General features: G+C 37.4%; 1 pseudogene; it reads right to left on the minus strand.

Moving 5' to 3' along the window:
- Positions 1–1,626: 1,626 nt before the first annotated feature.
- Positions 1,627–8,096, minus strand: LOC125838534 (uncharacterized; annotated as a pseudogene).
- Positions 8,097–10,222: the final 2,126 nt, after the last annotated feature.

The following is a 10,222-nucleotide window of genomic DNA, read 5'->3' on the forward strand; positions in this document are numbered from 1 at the left end:
AGCGGCCTGTAATAAACTACATTCAAATAAGCAGTACCATATGTGTGTCTCACATTTTTGTCAAATGGGGGATGGTTTGTCGAAACCTTCAATATTTTGAAATTCTCCATGAGTCCCTACAACAGGAATAGACTGTTGTTGCATAGTCAAGAAAGTAAATCACTTAATAGTCATTAGTCAAGGGGTCTATTCCCAAACCGAAGTTAGGGGAATGTTCGATTATGGGTGCAGGGAGATGGAAGGGTCTCACCTCCCTAGTAGCAGGATTCCACAACTCACACGATATGACACTATTAATTTCTCCGTACATTAAGAACAAGTTATCCACATAACCTATGAGGTATTTCATACCAAGGAATGTTTGGGATTTTTCTTTAGAAATCAAAGTCATGGGACATGAATCATCATCAATGTCATCATTATCATAAATCAGGAGTTGTAGGGGGCTACGATTTTTCTTCAAGTGTTGTAGAATGAATTTAGGTGTTTTGATAAGAGCGTATCAGTTCCTGCAGGCACATTTGAATCGCAACAATGACTTGACAAGACACCTCAACAAAATCTCCTTCACTATATCCTCAGGAAAAATAGCTACACAATCATCCATCAAACTATGATTGGGGAAAGCCAAGAAATTGGATTCAACAGAAGCAATTTTGCTTCCTTAAATAGACAAGGAAGAAAGTTCCCCATTCCTATCCTCCAAAGCTGTTACCATAATTCATTTTTTTTTTGTTTTCATCCGATGTTCAGAATCCGCATTGGGTCTCCGATTAAATTTGAATCACACACTACAGGGCATTCGAAGGTGGCGCTCCCAATAGGATAAACTTAAATTTATCTTAAAAGAAAGAGGGAAATACATAAATAGTAGGATAACAAGTAATTATTGCATCCTACATTTCATTTTTATGGACCTTTATATTTTAAAAAAATAAATCATTTTATTAACCTCTATATACTAAAAATAAATATCCACTTAAAAAAAAACAAATAGTTATTTTTTTTTCAAACAAGATAGTAGTCATTTACTTGCATTATTTTCCATGTCTCCACATATTTTGATACTCATTAATTTCCCTACCCCCTTTCCTTTCCTAAATCCGTATAAGTAAGAAAACTATTTATTTGGTAAGGAATTTAAGAGATTATGATATCTTAAGTTATAGATATATTTATGTAATTTTTTCATCTTTTTAACCGGTTAAGTGTATTATGTCATAAATTATTTTGTTGTGTTGTTAATCACAAATCTGATGGTAAAATCACAAAAGAATTGAACATTTTTTCACCTTATCATTATTTTGGGTAGCAAAACATTCAGAAGCTCTAGGCAGCACCATGTAAAACTTCATAACTATGGCCATGATTAGGCCAAAAGAATTTACAGACAAAACACAATCCATCTATAGTGGCTAGCAAGCAATACGATTTGCTTCTCTTCTATCTTGAAAAAGATGGCAAAATTTAATCAGATCTGGGAAAAATTTTATCCGCTGCGAACATATATGTATTTACTGAGAATAAGATAATGAGCAAAATGAAAGGGCAGACAAAAATATGAGGCTTTATAAAAAAAAATCAAGTTGATTCGTTTCTCGAATCCTCTAGTCTTAGCTGATTAATTTATATACCCTTAGGATAACCTCCCTCCACCACATCATATGAGCTTTTTTATGAAGGCATTATTAAAGCCAACGGATCCTTTGAATCCTTTCTGTTAGTTGTAGTTTTGATGATTTGACCTGATCCCGGGCGCAAATATACACACAACTGCCAAGCTGGAAAGAGTACAATTGGTTGGTACACAGTCTCCAACGATGGCAGAAGTGGCAGAAACCTCAGCCAATGGCATGGCCTCGAAGGTTGTGACTATTCTACATAAAGATTATGTCCAATAGTCATAACTTTAGTTTTTTCAACTTGAAAACTCTCAATAACTCTTGCAAAGGCTAACAAAAGTGAAGAATCATCCTCAAGAACAACATGAACCTGATAGAGCTGCAAACTTAGTTGTCTTAGGATTATTTCTTCTGCACGTACATTGTAAATTTGTTCCTAAATCTATAAAGGATTTAGATATTGTGTTTTGGTTGAAAAGTCTAAATCAATTAAGGGTAACTGATTTAGTGGGCAACATCATTTTGTTGCTTAGTCAAAGTCTAAGTCATCTAGAGTGGGTGGTTTAGTGGGTAACCTGTGTGTTGCTCAGTTAAATCCTAAGTTGTCTAGTGGTGATAGATTAGTGGACAGTGTGTCATCTGCTTAGGCTCTTCAAGTAATACAGTTATTACATAATTGTGAGATTAATAACTTTTTCTCACTTTGGTTGTAATTGAGTTTCACTTTTACTTAAGAAAGATTAGTGGAAACAGTTGAAAATCATGTGTGATAGGTCATGGTTTTACTCCCTTGAGCAAGGAGGTTTCCACGTAAACTGCTTGTGTTGTGTTCTTGTTATTATTTACTCTTTGTTATTGTTCTTGTTGAGTCAAGGGACCTGGTTCATTGACTGTGAGTGGACGCACACATTCTATCAATTGGTCTCAGAGTGGGTACTCTCTAGCTGGTTAACACCAAGAAAGATATTTCTGTAAAAGAATGACTGCTCCACTGAACCTCGAAGAAGGACAATCTTCAACACGACCTCCTCGTTTCAATGGTCAATTTTATAGTTGGTGGAAAATAAGGATGCACGACTTTCTTATGGCTGAGGACAGCGAGTTATGGGACATAGTGCTGGATGGACCTCTCATTCTAACCGTGGAAGTGGAAGTGAAAGATGGTGAAATCACAAAAGTTGTTCTAAAGACTCGCCAATAGTACGATGAGAACCGTTGAGATCTCCACGTGTCAGTCATCGATCCCTCTAACCGTTGTCCCAACGCTTTAAGTCCAAGCGACGCGTCTACTTAGGGACCTGACACATCGTTTCAAGTTCTGTTTATAAGACCTTTCTTTACTCTATCTCTCTTCATTTCAAATCTCTCTCTCTAAAGCCTTCCACCAAAACCATTATTTCTCATTTTCTCTCACTTTCTCTCTATCACTCTTCATCAACCTATCTCAAACAAAATGTCTAAATCTCCATCTTCTTCAAAGAAAATTCTAGACTCACTAAATGAAATAGACCCAGTGGCATTTTACACATCTTTCGATGCTCCGTCTCCTTCCAAAATGTCAACCATCTCTCCGGTCAACATTGGCGAAACCAGTCCTCTTAATCCCCAGTCTCCCATCGATCTCAATAACCCAGCACTCAAACCTGGTCCCTGTTCTACCATGTTGTTCGACCACTTATATGAGAGAGACCTTCCCGAGAATAAATCATCTGAGTCAAATATTCTCCCAACCAGTGAGAGCCTAATTATCGAGAGTCTAACCCAGATGAGAGGAGGGTTACTAAGCGAAGAAGGAGAATAGTTTGTGGATGATTTGCTAGGGGGTTCTCACCCATTGTTTGACCAAACTCCTGAGTTTGGTGTTTACCCTTCGTCCGATTCTACTGACACTGACAAGGATAATCGCCCCATCCGATGGATTGTTCAAAAGAAAATGGTCCCTATCTCCACAAAAGAAAAGGAGAAGGTCATATAGGAGACACCTAAAATAAGGTCTTTTACTAGATCTGATTCAAAGAAACTGATGGGTGATGTTATGAAATCTAGTGCAACAATGACTGCAGAAAGGCGCAAGAAAGGGAAATCGGGTAATGTACTCTTTGAGATACCTGATACTGATGTGGTGGATGTCTTGATTGAAGATTCTAAACATGAAGGTGTAGGAAAAAGTTCTGAAGAAAAAAAAGGAAAAACAAGTAAAGATGCCTAGTAAGGGAAAGAGTCCGGGAAAGGAAAAGTCTAAAGCATCTGTGGCAAAAAGGGTTGTGTCCAAAAAAGGGAAGAACAAGAGGAAGAGAGAAACCTCTCCTGTCATCAAACCACTACCTCGAACGGGACCTGGTCCCATGAGAAATAAGGATGACCACGGAGAAAGAAAACAATCAATTGTCAACAATCTACGTCTCTAGAAGGTTCTAGGATGTCGAGTGTTTGACCCTGACGTCATCACCAAGCATGGGATGAATTCTCTGTATGATCTCGTGGAAATCTAGTCATGGACTCACCTATTCCAGACCAAATCACCGGTTTTACATGAGGAAGAGGTACGAGAATTTTACTATAACATTGAGTTTGAAGAATATGGTAGCATAACCACCAGGGTAGGGGACAAAAGTTTGCATCTAACCGAGGACCTGCTGGGGTAAATATCGGAGGTACCAAGAGAATGGACTAGGTTCATCGTTGGAAAAACTTGCATTGTGGAGTTTGTCAAAGAATGCTCTAAAATCCCTAACACACGACGTACTGGGATTCAAAAGAAACTCATGAAAGGAGAGTACCAACTGCTCTTTGAATTTGTCAACAAGGTACTTCTTCTTCGAATAGAAAAATGAACTGTCGCTTCTGCATCTGATTTGTTTATCATGGAGTCACTTTGTAAGTTTGATCCCATAGATCTTCCAACTCTCATGCTAGAGCACATGTACAAAACTATGGTTGAACATAAGGTAAAACATGGCATGGAATATGACTACCTTTTGACCAAGGTGTTTTATCATATGGACATACTAGTGGGAGCAGGTAAAATTGGAACTGCTAAACAATCCTTCACTCTCAGTACGCTGGTGGAATATAAGTGTATAGAAGGAAAGGGAAATCCACTGAGCAAAGTATCTCAGTTGATAATGGAACAAGATCAGCTGAAACATGAGTTGGAAGAGATGACTATGCGTGTGAGCACTAGAGATGCTGAAATTGCTATACTAAAAGTTGTGTTGCTCAAGGCACAGACAGAGGGACCTGGTACTGCGGAAGTTAGAGAGCTGAGGAAACAGAATGAAGTGCTCTTTACCAAAATTGCTGCTCTTCAAGATAAAGCGATCAAGGACAATGACGAAACAAATACTAGACTCACTTTTATCATCAAGTCCCTTTCCCATTAGCCTCATTCCTTATAGTCCTCTCCCATGTCTTTATTTTTGTGTGGATAGTGTCTAGGGTTCTCAATGTCAGTCTAACTTAAATGTATTGAATGCTGACTTTTGTGCTATGAAATTGATTCCTGTTTTGTTGTGACTAATTTCTATCTCTTCCTGTGTTTTTAGACTCATGATGTTGTTGCCTTTGGCGATGATTTGGCTTAACAAACTTAAATGTATTGAATGCTGACTTTTGTGCTGTGAAATTGATTCCTATTTTGTTGTGACTAATTTCTATATCTTCTTGTTTTTAGACTCATGATGTTGTTGCCTTTGGCGATGATCTGGCTTAACAAACTTACTTGTTATGTTGGTTTACTTCACTTCTTTTTTATGATGCCAAAAGGGGGAATCATTGGGTGCTTAGGCTGGTAGAAGGTCTGGTTGACAAGGGGAATCAATAGAATAAGGTGTAGTTGGCAGGGGGAAGAAATTGTAGGCACTGTGGAAATTGTTTAGGCATTGTGTGTATAGTTTGTCATCATCGAAAAGGGGGGAAATGTTAGCTGTAGTTTTGATGATTTGACAAACCCAAGGATCTTGTAAAGGGACCTGATCCCGGGCGCAAATATACACACAACTATCAGGCTGAAAAAAGTACAATTGGTTGGTGCTCAGTCTCCAATTGTGGTAGAAACCTCAGCCAATGGCATGGCCTCGAAGGTTGTGACTATTCTTCATAAATATTATGTCCAATAGTCATAACTTTAGTTTTTACAACTTGAAAACTCTCAAGAACCCTTGCAAAGGCTAACAAAAGTGAAGAATCATTCTAAAGAACAACAGGGACCTGATAGAGCTGCAAGCTTAGTTGTCTTAGGATTATTTCTTTTGCACGTACATTGTAAATTTGTTCCTAAATCAATAAAGGATTCAGTTATTGTGTTTTGGTTGAAATGCCTAAATCGGTTAAGGGTAACTGATTTAGTGGGCAACATCATTTTGTTGCTTAGTCAAAGTCTAAGTCATCTAGAGTGGATGGTTTAGTGGGCAACATGTGTGTTGCTTAGTTGAATCCTAAGTTGTCTAGTGGTTATAGCTTAGTGGGCAGTATGACATCTGCTTAGTCTCTTCAAGTAATAGAGTTATTACTTAGTTGTGAGATTAATAGCTTTTTCTTACTTTGGTTGTAACTGGGTTTCACTTTTACTTAAGAAAGATTAGTGGAATTAGTTGAAAATCATATGTGACAGGTCGTGGTTTTACTCCCTTGAGCAAGGAGGTTTCCACGTAAACTGCTTGTGTTGTGTTCTTGTTATTATTTACTTTTTGTTATTGTTCTTGTTGAGTTAAGGTACCTGGTCCATTGCCTGAGAGTGGACGCACGCATTCTATCACTTTCCTTCATTAGTTGCTTCATCGAATAGATCATCATGCATGACAGGCATCCTTATTCTATCATGAACAGATGCACGTTTGGCTCAATCATTTGACTGTTCAACAGGTTCTTGCTGCAGTAAAACATTTGAAAAATTGTCTGTAATCTCGTCTCCCATTGTCTCCAACGAATCTTCTTTGTTTTGGAGCGGTTCTTGATTGAGATTATCCTGCTTAAACTGCTTCTGCAAAATTAAGTCCTTAATGAGCACAATAGGACATATCAACAGTTCAAATTATGATGAATGCAATTGTTTAGAAAACACAACATACTAAGTTGGAATTAGTCTTAAGAAAAATAGCAATCAGCAAACAGAGATTCACAATTTTGATGGGAGAGGTAAGTATTGTCCTTGCAACTAGAAATGACCATGGCTACCCAAGGGCTGGAGGATTTTTCCCAATAATATGCATTTTAATTTCGAGGAAATGATCCACAGTACAGATAATCACTTAAAATTCAAAATTTTAACATATCCAAATAGGCACCGTGAAATTTAGGGCATTTGAACGGAGCAATGAGAAGATATACATTGGTAGTTGCATTATATATATTTGTCTTGCAATGAATACTGCAAACCACAATCATAATAAACTATATACAAAAGCACCTCCATAAGGCCTTTTCTTAAGGTTCTTTCCTTTTTTTAAGGTTAACCTGCTTTAATTTTTTTCGTTTGGTTGACATAGAATAAAAACATTCACCATTGTCAAAAATCGTCATGCTTAGTGATCCTGATAATGGAAAATTCATGATCAATGATGGTGACTACCTAGTTTCTAGGTTGGGCAATAAAACTACCACATGTACTGGGGATAAATAAGTACTAAATAAAGGGTAAAGAATCATGACCCACCTCAAACTCCTTCCCTTTATTCATTATCTCTTTGTATGCATTTGGATCTCGTACTTTAAGGATGCTCCACATTATTCCACCACCTGTTCGAAAATGCCTGCCATCAACAGTCTTTTGGCCGCCACAAGTCTGAATTGCATCCACCTGTAAAGTTTACAACATCATCATCAACTGACTCATAATTGGAGAACTCAAAAATCATATAGAATGGGTTCCAACAAGCAAGATCTCCCTCGAGGAGAAGGGGAAAAAAGAAGGAAGAGGAGAGGCAGCAAGCAAGAGGTTCTAGCTTACTTGGGGAAAACACAAAATGCCCATTATTTGTCAAATTAATACATAAACAATTTTCACTACTTAAACTCGGAGCTCTTAATGATAGAGTTGTTTGGCATAACGGGACAAATAAGAATTAGAAGATCCCACATATGAAAAAACTTACACCTAATGCTTCAGCTTTTGTTCCCACTTACTTTCTAAAATACTTTCTCCACTTCTCCATCAACCCTCTGACTCCCATAAGAAAAAAAACAGAAGGGAAAAAAAGAAAGAGGAAAAAGATGCAATTTTTCAGCATATATTGTTATGTGCATACCATGAGGTAAAGCAACAAAGACATGCAAAAACATTGGAATCAATCCAAATAGACACCACAAAGTAGTTCCGCCAGAAGCTATCTTGGAAAAAAGGTCCATGAGACTGAAAGGAGTGAAAATGGCTTCACCAGGAGGCATCTGTGAGTGTATTACAACATTGAGCATCAGAAACTACAAAAAACATTAGACCTTAAATAAATTGTGTTAAGATTTAGGCCCATCATTTACCTCTTAGCAATTACTGATAATTCTCAATCTAGCCAAGACCAAGGGGTAAAATAATTCTAGAATGCCCAATCTCTGGTAGGAAGAAACATAATTAAAAGACCACCGATATTGGCACCAACATGGAGATGGGAGGCCCATAAGCTTTAGCGAATATGAACTAGGTAATAGCAAGTGTTTCAGAGGCTAATAAGGGTATTTGGCTTAAATTTCACGCTTTCTATCGAGAATGCAATGCCTTCTAAAACGGTAAAAATCATTTGCATTGAAAAAAAATAGTAATGTTGTTCTTCAAAACATTATGAGTTTAGTTGAAACAATTAAGTTGTTTAGCATTTGAATTCCTTTCTTATTGCATATAGTCTTCCGCTGAGTAAGTAAGCCATGCCAAGGATTCGGTTGGGGCCAACAATGGTTCTCGAGTGCCAGTCCCGCCCAGGGTGTAGGCTCGGGGAGTGACATTAGGCTATAAGCACTTAGGGACTGCAACCATAGTTTGAATCTATTGTAACAACTTATAACCATTTAAGCTTAGGTACCTCTTCTTGTCCACAAATACATATATCAAAACTGCATGAATTGACATAAACTGATACATAATTAAATCCTCCTTTTGGGAATATCTCTATTTCATCATGATACTTTATTCTAACGTATTTCTCACATAAGCATAGATGGGAAAATAGTTGTTGAACCAATAAGCCACGTGGAGTTTATAACATACAAGTAGAGGAGCACAAAAAGGCATTTAATATATGGGTGAGTTAGTTATAAGAAGATGTGACACATGAATAAGTGAGTTGTGAAAATATGTAGCATTTGAGCAAGTGATGTTTAAGACATGTGGTGGATAAGTAAGTGTATTATAAGACACATATAAGCAAGTGAGTATATGAAGCATGTGGAACATAAGCAAGTGGGCTTTGAAGAATGTGACATATAAACACGTGAGTTGCAAGGTATGTAATATATACAAATGAGCCATCATGGGCACATGACACATAAACAAGCAAGTTATGTCACGTAAGCTATGAGAGCAGGGATACGTGAACAAGTAACTATGGGGATATGTGACACATGAACAAGTACCTATCAGAACACATGACACATGAACAAGTAACTATGAGATCATACAAACACATGGGTATTCGAGGCATTTGGAAACTAGGAACAACCCTTAGAATCACCATGCCATGTTTTACTATTCTCACCATGTTAATCAATTACCTTTGGATTTGATTATTAACACTTGGTAATCTGATATGTTATTATACCTAGATAAATATACATTTTACTCTTTTCTTGATTCTTCGTTGATTTATAATCGTCATAAGGCATGTGATACATATGACCATATGATTGGTGGTAGAAGAGGATGACCCATGTTAGACATTTTAACCCCAGGGATGCTGTCCTCAGATATACAAATTGGGATCGACCCATGCTAGGCTTATGCCCCTGGTCTGCCACCCATAATACATATATTGGGATCGGCCCGTGTTAGGCTTTTACCCCTGAGCTGCCGCCCATATTACATAGATTGGGATTGACCCATGCTAGGCTTTTTCCCCTGAGCTTCCACCCATATTACATAGATTGGGATCGGCCCACGCTAGACTTTTGCCCCTGAGCTGCCACCCGTATTGCATAGATTGCTCCACGTAGTTTCTTTAATCTTTGAGATTATTCTTTATGTAGTCATAATCATTATTGAGATTTTCAACTGTGGACCAGTAATAGAAGACTTGTGAATATGCACTTGAGGCAGCAACATTAACATCAATAGCAAAATGTAACATTTGTATTATTTAGAGCTTAAACGACACAATGAACATTTAAACATTTCAAATGGAAACATATGTGTATACCAAGTGAAGACATATAACTCCTCAAACAATGAGGTAAGGAATCTCTCAATAACATGATGTAATAGCTAAATACTTAGTAGATGATATGAAATGAAATGGTACATGAACATGGGAAATAATGATGCACATGGGGAGTTTCAAATCAGGGATAAATGTATTCCAACTAACAACATATGAATTGTATAATGTGACTAGTAAATATTATGTGAGGTAACTGATGTTTGTGTAATAATGACACAATTTCCAATGCAAGTGTCTACA

The sequence above is a fragment of the Solanum verrucosum genome, unplaced genomic scaffold (assembly GCF_900185275.1).
Source record: "Solanum verrucosum unplaced genomic scaffold, falcon-dt-bn FXZP01000182.1, whole genome shotgun sequence".
NCBI lineage: Eukaryota > Viridiplantae > Streptophyta > Magnoliopsida > Solanales > Solanaceae > Solanum > Solanum verrucosum.